Genomic DNA, 12,569 nt, shown 5'->3' on the forward strand with positions numbered 1-12,569 from the left:
TCAAAAGGCTTCCAACCATTTTAAATTCAAATGTCCTACTTATTTTGCATTTTCCAACCCTTGCCCTCTTTTAATTTCATTTTAGATTGTAGTTTGTGTGAAGTTTTTGCGTGGGTGCCATTTCGTGGTTTAAATTCATTGCATGTTTTCACATTTTCCCATGTTTCTTATTTATCTGCTTTTGAGGTTGGTGTCCTGAATTTGTTTTGATTTCTTGCCATATCCTAAGAATGTTAGTGTAGTTGTTAGATTAAATGTAAGCCCTTGTTTGATTATCTGATTAGTTATTATTGTTGGGTAAAACAAGCATGTTCAATTTTCAGCTTGTTTAAGTTTGAATGCCTTGTTAAAATTGCTTCTAATTGCGGATGCATGGTTACATCATGTTGGGTTTTGTGTGGGTTAAGTCTACGGAACTCGAATTGCACCGAATAATTGAATCTGTCCATTTATAGATCGGGTGACATCATTCTTAAGGGAAAACAATGAAGTCTATCCTCGAAGTGTGAGGACTCACCAAAACTTGGAATTCAATCAAATCACCCACTAGCCACGAAACTGAGCACCCTGAATATCGGACCCTACATTTGGGGAAAATGTAGGTAAGAGTATGCGTTAGTACAAAATAATGTGCCAAGTATGATAACCATGCAAAAAACATTTAAATCATGCTAAAATGGATATTTCATTTCATGACATGCATGTGACCGAGTTAAAACATAATATGAAAGAGTTATAAAACATAAGTCATAAATCATGGTCAATGCAAGCTAACTTCATCTTTAAAATCTTTGAACTCCTATGTGATACTACTTGAAGTGACCTTAGTTCATTCTTACTTGTGAGGAGTTAGCCTTAACCGAAATTGAGACCATGTGAGCTATAACATCAAATCCGGTGCTACGCTACAACGAAAAGGGGTGCCGAAGGTAGAACCTTGAACTTCTAGCTTAAGTGGATCCACTACCTAATCAATCTATGGGGGAACATAGTTATGGGATAAGAAGATTCCTACTACAAATCCGGCCTCTACTACGGGAGAGCGTCCATCTATTGCATAGAAACCCGACCTCTACTGCGGGAGCGCTTCCATCTCACTATCAATATTCACTCGGTGCTAAGCATAAATTCCCATGGAATAGTCATTTCTTACTTTACTTCATTACTCATGAAAAGGTGCCCTTGGCCAACCAATTCAAGCTAGTTTCATTATGATAGCTCCTAGTTTTTTATTCAATTAGGTGATAAAGCCTTTCAATCCAGGAAATCTTTCTATGCAATAAAACCTTTCGCATCATGAAAGTATGTGTTTTAGTAAGAATACACTTTCACAACACAACATCATCATTCATATTTTACTCTCAAAGAACCTTTTAAACATTTGCATAGATTGCATTAACAAAGCATAAGTCCATAATTTACCGCTTGAGGTCAAAACCCACTTTCAATCATAAACTCTTAGAAAACATGGGTTAGATAAGTATTTAATCGTAAATACATGAAAAGCTTGCAATACATGGTCAATTTCATAAAACTCTTCCTTGAAGATCAAAATCCCACATCATATGATTCATAACTTGAAAACATGGGATTACATTGTTCATGCGGAAATCATCCTAAAATCGTCATGTATAATCAATTCATGCATAATAGATCATAATTCATTCATTTAAATCAATAATGAAAGGAAATCATGCTAATTGAAGAAAATTCTAACTGAATTGGGGAAATCTACCATTTGAAATAAAGGAATTTGGGAGCTTCATGGATGGAAGGAATCCATGGATGAAAACTAACAAACCTTGAATCCAAATGCTAGCCTTCAATGTAGGACTTGGAACCTTAGCTTGAAACCCTAAGTGAATCCTTCTTCTTCTTCTTCAAGTTTCTAGAGAGAGAATATTTGGAGAGGAATTTTGTTTCTTTTTGTAAAATTCGAAGAATGAAGTAAATGGGTTAATTTTGGGGTTGAAAAAGCTCATATAGGGATCCTAAACATAGGCAAAACGACATAGTATAGAAACTACTTAATTAGGAAACGACCCAACTGCCCCTGAGTTAACTGTCACCTGTCACAGATCTACCAACTGAAGGACCATGGTTTGACCCACGGTTCCTAGATCACAAGGAATGGACCCACGTACGGTCCATAGGTCCAGTTGTGGTCCATGTCATGGAAAATTTTGGGTGGCCAATCCACGGATCCCCCTATGGTCCATGTCTCAACCCTCGGGCCGTGGTTGGTCACCCTGGAATGCACCATGAAAATGCTGAAATTTTATATGGTGCCTTCTTTCGGATTCGGGGTGTTACATGCCACTTTTCTGTTTTATGCGAGAAGGTCCAGTCATGGCTTCTGATCGACCCACCCTCTAGGATTCGGGTTCACCTATGAGTTGGTAAGCTACATCTTAGTTTATTGTCGGTTATAAATTTATTAAATAAAATTACTTTTAAATACATTTAAATAACTTGTTTGTATGCAAGATTCATCAAATCAAGTTGTAGATGGAAAGTGACGAGAAAAAAAATAAAATACGATTAATCACAGTAACCTAATCTTAATTATATGAAACCAATCTTTATTAGAAAAATAATTATAGTCTCATATACCTTTAAAATTTAATGCCAAAAAATTCCTATAAATTTCTACCTTTTTTCCATCAACATTGTAAATTTTCATCAAACACATGTCTCCACAATTACTATTATTATTACGACCACCTACTCTTCCCCTATTCAAGGTCCCCGAAAGATTAAGAAGACTATCACCCAGTTTGAGCAACTGTCCAAGATGTTAGTGCTTCCATTTGCATTCGCTCTTGCACATATTTTTCCATATTGGATGAAGGAAATAGTCCTACATGTCGAGAAAGGGAACATGAATCATTTTTAATTATGGAATATTACTGAAGAGAACAACCCTAAAAATGATGAAGGCGCTTATGTTGTGAAGATGAAGTCATGTAAGGAGTATACAATAGTTTGTTCGGATTTGTTCAAAAATCGTGGATTGAGTTGTGGTGATGAGATTGAACTATGTTGGGATACTAATTCGAACAATTTTAAATTCAAGTTAATTAATTGGGATCTTATTTTGTTAAATCTTATGACGATTTTTGAGAGGAGATCAAATGATTTTTAAAATTATATCTGAAATAAGTAAAAATATTTAAATTTTATTGTTTTTCTTTTCCTATTTCTTTCATTCGATCTCCTCTCAAAAATCATCATAATATTTAACAAAATAAGATTCTAATTAATTAAATTGAATTTAAAATTGTTCGAATTAATATCCCAACAGAGTTCAATCTCATCACCACAACTCAATCCACAATTTTCGACAAATTCGCACAAACTATTGCATAGTCCTTACATGGATTCATCTTCATAACATAAGCGCCTTCATCATTTTTAGGATTGTTTTCTTCAGTAACATCCCATAATTCAAAATGATACATGTCCCTTTATCGACCAGTTGGACCATTTCCTTCATCCAATGTGGAAAAACATGTGCAAGAAAGAATGCAAATGGAAGCACTAACATCTTGGTCAGTTGCTCAAACTGGGTGATAGTATTCTTAATCTTTCGGGGACCTTGAACAGGGGCAAAGTTGGTTGTCGTATTCATCATAGTAATTGTAGAGAAATGTGTTTGATGAAAATTTACAATGTTGAAGGAAAAAAGGTAGGAATTTATAGGAATTTTTTGGCATTAAATTTGGAAGGTATATGACACTATAATTACTTTTCTAATAAAGATGTGTTTCATATATTTAATATTAGATTACTGTGATTAATAATATTTTATTTTTTTCTCGTCACTTTCCTTCTACAACTTGATTTGATGAATCTTGCATACAAGCAAGTTGTTTAAATGTATTTACAAGTAATTTTATTTAATAAATTTATAACAGAAAATAAATAATCAGTTATAATAAATCAAATTACATTAATATTAATTATATTTGAAGCGTATCACGTATATAAGTTGGTAATTCTATTAAAAGATAATTCTTCTCTTAGTGTATTTTTTTTATTAATAATAGGGAAAGTTTTCAAATATATCATCAAACGATTAGAAATGACTCATCTAAGACATCCGTTAAGAGTTTAGCACATTCATGTCATCATTATTATAAAACATGTTCATTTATATCATTATATTTAATTGTGATTTTGTAAAAATAGTTTTGCCACATGGAAACTTGTTAGAGTTCCACCAAAAAATTTGACCCAATAAAAAAATAACTTACCCCACTCTATTATTTTTCCAACATGGACCAAAACTAACTCATTGAATCTGGCATAGATCTACTTGTTGCTAATAGATCTATTAGGGTATTGTTGTGATAGATGATAACTCTTGTATAAAGCTCATCAATATATGAGCTCATTAGTTTATCCCCCATCCATTTGAATGATTGGTCTCAACTCATAAGGAAGAATCGGTGATAAACACAAAATCATCCATTCTGGCTCTATATTTGTTTGAATAAAATGCTTACCCAATTTCACGCATCTAATCACAAAGTCATTTCTTATTCAGACTTTTCGATTTTTTCATTCATTTTTTGTGTGCCCTTCTTCCCACAATTATTCTCATTCTACTAACGAATTTCCATTCACAAGTAACAGTTGAAGAAATTTTGAATACATTGACTTGGCATGAGCATTGTTATGGGAAATTGATATTTAATTTATATAACAAGAGCAATGTTAGGATATTTTAGTGATAATTAATTTCATTTATCAAAAAAAAAAAACCATATAGGAATAGTTGGGCAAAAGATGTTGTTGATTTTTTTTAAAAAAATGAATGATATTTTGATATATTGTTCGCATCTGACTACACGATTCAAAAGTATTCATTACTTTCTTAAACTTCATATCTTCCTAAACTAAAACACATAAGATAAAACGACATAGTAACATGACATTCATATTTTTATAGCTGAAATAAAGTAATAATATTTTTTAAAATTTTATTATTTTTCTTTTCCTATTTCTTTGAATGTCATATGACTCTGTCGTTTTAATTTAGGTGTTTTAATTTAACAATATATGAAGTTTAAAAAAGTAATGAAAACTTTTGAATCGTGCAGTCAGTTGTGTATAATATATCAAAATATCATTCATTTTATTTCAAGATGAACAAAATTTTTTGCCCAACTGTTCCTATATGCCCTCTTTTATAAATGCAATTAAGTATTACTAAAATATCCTAACATTTCTCCTGTTATATAAATTACATATCAATCCTCCATAAAGATGCTCATGTCAAGTTAATGTATTCACAATTTCTTCAATTGTTACTTGTGAATGAAAACTCGTTGGAATAATGGGAATAATTAAATAAAGAAGGGCATACAAAAAATGAATGAGAATATTGAAAAGTCTGCATAAGAAATGACTTTTTCGTTAGATCCGTGAAATTGGTAAGCATTTTATTCAAAAAAAAAAATATAGAGCAAGAATGGATGATTTTGTGTTTATCACCGGTTCTTCCTTATGAATTGAGACCGATCATTCAGATAGATGGGTTTAAACTAATGAGCTATGATATTGATGAACTTTATACAAGAGTTATCTATCACAAAAATACCCTTATAGATCTATTAACAACAAGTAGATCTATGCCAGGTTCAATGAGTTAGATTCGGTCCAAGTTGGGGAAAATAATAGATTGTGGATGAGTCGTTATTTTTTTATTGGGTCCAATTTTTTTTGTGGACCTCTAACAAGAGGTCATGTGGCAAAATAGTGTTTACAAAATCAATATTAAAAATAATGATTTAAATGAACATGTTTTATAACAACAATGACATAAATGTTCCAAACTCTAAACGAGTGTCATAGGTGAGTCGTTTCTAATAGTTTGATGGCATATTTGAACATATTCTCTATTACTCAAAATAAGTACTCTAAGAGAAGAATTCTGTTTTAATAGAATTACCAACTTGTATATGTGATACGCTTCAAATATAATTAATATTAATGTATTTTGATTTATTATAACTGATTATTTATTGTCTATTATAAATTTATTAAATAAAATTACTTGTAATTACAATTAAATAATTTGCTTGTATGCAAGATTCATCAAATCAAGTTGTAGAAGGAATGTGACGCGAAAACATTAAAATATGATTAATCACATTAATCTTGGGGATATCATATGATGTTTACTTCTATTGTATAGTTTGGGTATAGTAGGACCTTGTCTCTATAGTGTTTATTTCACTCGTAGAGGATATTATGGATACAATATTGGGTTTGTTTTGTAGGTTCCAGTCTTCAGCCCATAGGTTTGGCATGTATATATATGTTTGTGTAACTATGTATGTCTTTAGTAGTGGCCTCGTCGGCTAGGTAGTACTTCTTTATTTTTTTTCTTGTCTACCATTTTTATATGGTTTATTGTTATTCAGGTCATAAACACAATGGTATATGGTTTCTATTTCATATGATGTGCTACCCGATCTTTTGGGCCCGTGATGAGTCAGGGATTTCGTCTCATTTAGGGCTTAATATTCAAGAAATTAATGTCATCAATGCTTATTTTATGCTCATAACTCATGTTAAAATGTTAATATGCAGCAATAATGGCAAAAGAGCAAGGCAAGGACATTATGAGGCAAATAAGAGAAAAAAAGTTGAAGGAAAGCAAAGCCAGTACTCGCCAAAGCCACTCGACGAGTCACCGAGTAGACCTTTAGCAAGCCCAAACTTTCATCATGCTAGCCCATGGATAAGACAAACTTGGCGAGAAAAATAGTAATTGGGCAATGACTCGAAGAGATCGGCGATCCCGATCTCAATCGCCAAAAGTTACAGAAAAGAGATGGTGAGAAGCCAAACCAAGAAGGCGAGAAGAGGAACACTTGGCGTATCACAGACCAGTTCAGCGAGGCCAACTTACTTCACCGAGTGGACTCCGTGCCAAAACTCTAGGAATGTATAAAGGCAATTTTCAAAAGAAGATAGCGAGCTCCCACATTGTTCACTTTTGGGTTTTTGAACTTTTACATTCTAAAACATTGTTTTTACATTTTTGAGCAAGGATTTAGAGATTTTGAGATATTTAGCTTTAATATGAGAATTTGGATACTTGCGTATCGTTGTCAAATCTGATGGAAAACATTATTGGCAACCATTACTTGTTCTTTACTATGTTTGGCTAAAACCCCCATTCTTGGGGGTGTGATTATGTAGTTGATTACATTAATTAGCTAATAGGTGTAATTAGTTACTGATTTTATTGTTTTTTTAAATGGGTTCAATGAATAGTTCGTGTTTTAATTGAGGAATTGTAGGTGCGATTGCAATTCTAGTTCAGTACTCGATCCTTGAGAAAGTATTAGTTGATGACTCTATTGATTTCATTGTTACGAATCTCGCTTGAGAGAGTTGTTTGAATGAAATCTTGCAATTCTAGCTTGAAAAAGTATATTGATTAAGGTAATGGGTTGTTAGATTGTGTTTTACCTGTTGAGGTTCGAGAAAACTCACTTGAATCACAATAGTTGATTGATAAATGGCTATTGCACTCAAAACCTAGCCTACTCAATGATATTCAACATCTTTGAATAACTCATAATCATCCATTATGTGAAATTAGCATTCAATTTATCACACTCCTAAGAAACCTTCTCTATTTTCTTACTTTCGATTTTAGTAGTTGTAAAAAGGATACATGAATCCCCCCATTTGACATTAATTGTCAAAACCTTGTGATTTATTTTAATGTTGTGAAATTTCTACCTCTACAAACAATTATAAGACAATTTCACTGTAATCAAATTCTTTATTGTATCACTCCATGTGGGATCGACCCCAACTCTTAGTTGGGTTTATACTTGTTAACGACTGCCTACACTTAGAATCAGATCAAGTATAGTTGAGCATTATAAAAAATGGTGCCACTGCCAGGAAGTGGTGTTTATAATTCTTTTATTGAAGTTTAGTCGTGAACTGATTTTGTTATAGTTAAATTATCTTATTTTTGTTCTTTGTTGGCTGCTCTTAAACAAGTGAAGAGATGAGTGTTAATGGGAGCAATGCCAACAAACTTGGCAAAAACAATGACAGCGAAAATTTGTATGATGTCAATATGGATCAGTTGGGAAGTGTGGGTGCTATCAGATTGCCTCTGACTGTGGGCAATGCGGTGTTCCACGTGACCAGCACTATGTTGCAGCTGTTGCAAATGAAGGGTCTCTTTAGAGGACTTGCTCATGAGGACCCTCACGACCATATCCAAATCTTTATGGATGTGTTTGGGCCATTTTCTTTCAAGAACATCACTCAAGATTAAGTTAGACTTTGTTTATTTCCCTTTTCTCTAAGAGGGGAAGCAACGAAGTGGTTGGCCGATTTACCAAGGGAATCACTCACTTCTTGGGAGGAGCTCACTGATGCATTTTATGTAAGGTTTCTCCCTCTCTAGAAGATGGTGAAGTTGAGGGTTAGTAATCCAAACTTCAAGCGAGTGGAGGGTGAATCTATTTATGAGACATGGTTGAAGTTCCACAAGTTGTTACTCCAATGTCAAACTCACGGACTACCGAACAATGTGTTGTTACAATATTTTTACCGGAACCTCCACTCAGTCAACAAATATGTGGTAGACCAACTCATTCAAGGAGGAATCATGCAACAACTGTTTGACATAGCATCTACAATTCTTGATGCGATGACAAAAATCAATCATGTTTGGTACACTACCTAGATCTACTGTGTCTTATGTTACTCCATTAATTTCGGGGAAGTTATGCATAGTAGCAGAGTCATTAGACCGACCCTTTATTGTATCTAAACCAATTGGTGAGTCTATTATTGCCAGGAGAGTTTATCGAGGTTGCACGGTAGAAATTATCGACCGTCAGACCTTTGTAGACCTCGTAGAGTTAGAGATAGTCAATTTCAACGTCATTATGGGTATGGACTGGTTAGCGTCTTGTTATGCTAATGTTAAGTGTCAGACAAAGATTGTTAGATTCCACTTTCCAGGAGAGGTAGTTCGGGAATGGAAAGGTGATACAGCAACACCGAAAGGTAGGTTTATTTCCTATCTTAAGGCGGGGAGGATGATTACTAAGGGTTGTATTTGTCATCTTGTTCACATTCATGATATACATGCAGAACCATCGACTATTCAGTCTATTCCGGTAGTTAATGAGTTTCTAGATGTATTTCCAGACTAGCTCCCTAGTATCCCTCCAGAACGGGAAATTGATTTTGCTATCGATATGCTACGAGGTACATAACCCATATCTATCCCTCTTATAGAATGGCTCCTGCTGAGCTAAAGGAGTAGAAGAATCAGCTTGCTGGATAAACTTTATTAGGCATAGTGCTTCACCATGGGGTGCGCCATTGTTATTCGTAAGGAAGAAAGATGGCTCACTAAGAATATGTATCGATTACCGATAACTGAATAAGGCGACTATAAAGTATAATTATCCCCTTCCGAGGATCAATGAATTTCTTATCAGTTACAAGGTGTTGAGTGTTTCTCAAAGATTGATTTAAGATCAGGGTACCACGAGATATGATTTCGGGAGAATGACGTTCCAAAGATAGCTTTTAGAACCAGATATGGACACTTTAAGTTCTTGGTAATGTCTTTTGGATTAAGTAATTCTCCAGCAGTGTTCATGGACCAGATGAATAGTATATTCAAGCCGTATTTAGATTTATTTGTGATTGAATTTATTGATGATATTTTAGTGTATTCACATTCAAAAGTTGAGCATGCAAATCATTTGCGAACAGTCCTTCAGGTTCTTCGAGACTGAGAACTTTATGTAAAGTCCTCTAAGTGAGAGTTCTGGTTGGAATCTGTAGCTTTCTTAGGCCAAATTGTGTCAGATGCAGGCATTGCGGTTAACACACAAAAGATTGAAGCCGTAAAGTCAAGGCCCAGACCCATGACTCCGACTGAGGTTCGTAGTTTCTTAGGGTTAGTTGGGTACTACAGATGGTTTGTAGAGGGGTTTTCTTCACTTTCAGTACCATTAACGAAGCTGACTCAAAAAGTAACTAAGTTCCAGTGGATAGAGGCTTGCGAGCATAGTTTCCAGGAGCTAAAGGATAGGTTGACATCAGCACCAGTTCTAGCATTGCCAGAGGGTTCACAAAGCTATGTGGTGTACTGTTATGCTTCTAGTGTTGGGTTGGGATGTGTTCTAATGTAACATAGTAAGGTTATCGCATATGTTTCAAGGCAGTGGAGAAAGCATGAGAAGAACTATCTGACCCACGATTTAGAGTTGGTTGCAATTGTGCATGCATTAAAGATTTGGAGACATTATTTATATGGTGTTCATGTTGACATCTTCACAGATCATAAAAGCCTTCAATATATCTTTAGACAGAAGAAGTTAAATGTAACGACCCTAAAAACAAACTAGTGAAACTAGAGCATGACGTGTGTTTATTTGTGTTCATCTTGAGTTTTAATGGTGTTTCATGTTGTCCCGAGTCATGGATGAGGTGTTTAGGGGTTGAACGTCAAGCTACGACTCTCCAAGGACCACCCTAAGGGTCCTTGAGGAGGAATCCAAGTCTAACCCACAAAACCCCTTGAATCAAGTGAGTTTGCCGACTTAGGGTGACCTACGGATGGGGTTCACGCCACGTTGGTCCATCCACGGTTCGTGGATGGCCTCCGTAGGTCATGATCCCCAAAACCATGTCTCATTCCCAAACCACGGATTGACAGCACGAGCCGTCAACCAATCCACGATCAGTGAATTGGATCCGTGGATGGGAACTATTTTCCTGGTGCAAGTTCGGCCAAGTGAGAGGTGAATTGGTAAATTCACCCCAAGTCCCTATTAATGTGTGGACGGTTATTTTAAGTATTTTAACATACTTTAAGTCTATTAAAACATTAATATCCTAATTTAAAATTCATTCGTCAAAATTTCCCTAAAACAAAACCCTTCCCTCCCAAAGAGTTCTCTCTAGAACTCCATTGGAGATCAAGGTCAAGTTCTATCTAGGGTTGGGGATTACAAGGTGTTTATAATTCAATTTCATGGGATTCTTCAAGTATAAGGTATGGTGATCCTTTATCTAGGGTTATTTTTCACCCTAGAGTCAACTCCAAAGATGTTTTCAAGGTTTTCAAGTTTCACCAAAAACCTAGATTTCACTCAATCTCATGGGTTCTTGCATCAAACGTTTTCAATTGATAAACTATGATTATATTGATGTTTAATTGATAAATTTAAGGTGAAAAACTCTATGAACCCATGATTTCTCTAAATTCCTAAATTTGGCCTTATGAAGTGGGCTTGTTGATTATGAATGAATGATGATGGATTTATGTGTAGATTGATTTAGATTGTTGATTTGTATCATTATTTATGTCTAATTATGGTGAATTTTTGATTAATTAAGGATGTGTGGTTATAGTCTTGAAAGGGCAAGTTTGACCTAATTTCATGTTAATGTAGAATTGAACTTGAATTATTGATCCACTTGAAAGGTAGAGGTGCTTACTTACTAAGTATATTGTGATCATGGCCTTGAAGGAATAGTTTGATGAATTGAAGTATTATCATGGTATTGTATATGTGAATGTATAAGGTGAAGGATTTACATGTGATTCAATGATAGAATGATGATCATGTATTCAATGTTTTTTTGTTAGTATTGAAAGGCTATTTCTCAATTTGACACTCATGATGTTGATGATACAATGTGAAGGGTTTCTATAATGTAATGTTGTATCTTGGTTTGGTAGACTTAGGTGACCTCTCCTTGATAAATGAAAGCTATATTGAATGTGATCTCTTGTCTTGGTAGGCTTAGGCATCCTTATCTTGAGTAATGAATGTACCTTGACTTAATGTCTTAATGTTTTGAGTTGGTAGGCCTATTGTCAATAGCCTCTTCAAAATGAATGAATGAATGATTGTCTTGAATTGGTAGACCTAACGTTGGTAGCCTTTCTATAAATGACTAATGAGATAATTTAGACTATGACATGAACCGGTAGACCTAAAGTTGGTGGCCCTTAATAGTGTGTCTAGAACCCAATGTGAATGTGAAACCTTGAAGTTGTAGACCTAATGGTTGTGGCCGCCTTCTTGTGTGAAATGATGAACCTAGAGATGGTAGACCTAATGGTGGTGGCTCTCTCTAGGAAGATCAATGAGCTATCCTTAATGAACCTAGAAACTGTAGGCCTATTGGTGGTTGCCCTTCTTGGTAGAAATAATTTGGGTCGGTAAGCCTAGTATTGGTGGCCTTCTCAAGAACACTAATGTGAATAAAACTACACTATGGGAATGGAGGCTAAGAATCGAGTGGATTTAGTTAAGATGGTGGGTCTTCCCCACGTTAGGCTAGAGTCCAAAGAACATCTTTGGATATCCTATAAACTTTGTGCCTACATAGGATGTGTACTAGTTCTATCCTTGGCAAGTAGAACACCCTCCACAGGTTCATGACACCGGATTCCATGATTAGCTCTCATGGTCTATGTCGGTTAATGCTTATTCCCATCATGTGAGATGTGCACTGTAGTTACTTGATAGGTACTACAAAGTGTAGGT

This window comes from Solanum verrucosum, unplaced genomic scaffold (assembly GCF_900185275.1).
Source record: "Solanum verrucosum unplaced genomic scaffold, falcon-dt-bn FXZP01000158.1, whole genome shotgun sequence".
In the NCBI taxonomy this organism is placed as follows: Eukaryota; Viridiplantae; Streptophyta; class Magnoliopsida; order Solanales; family Solanaceae; genus Solanum; species Solanum verrucosum.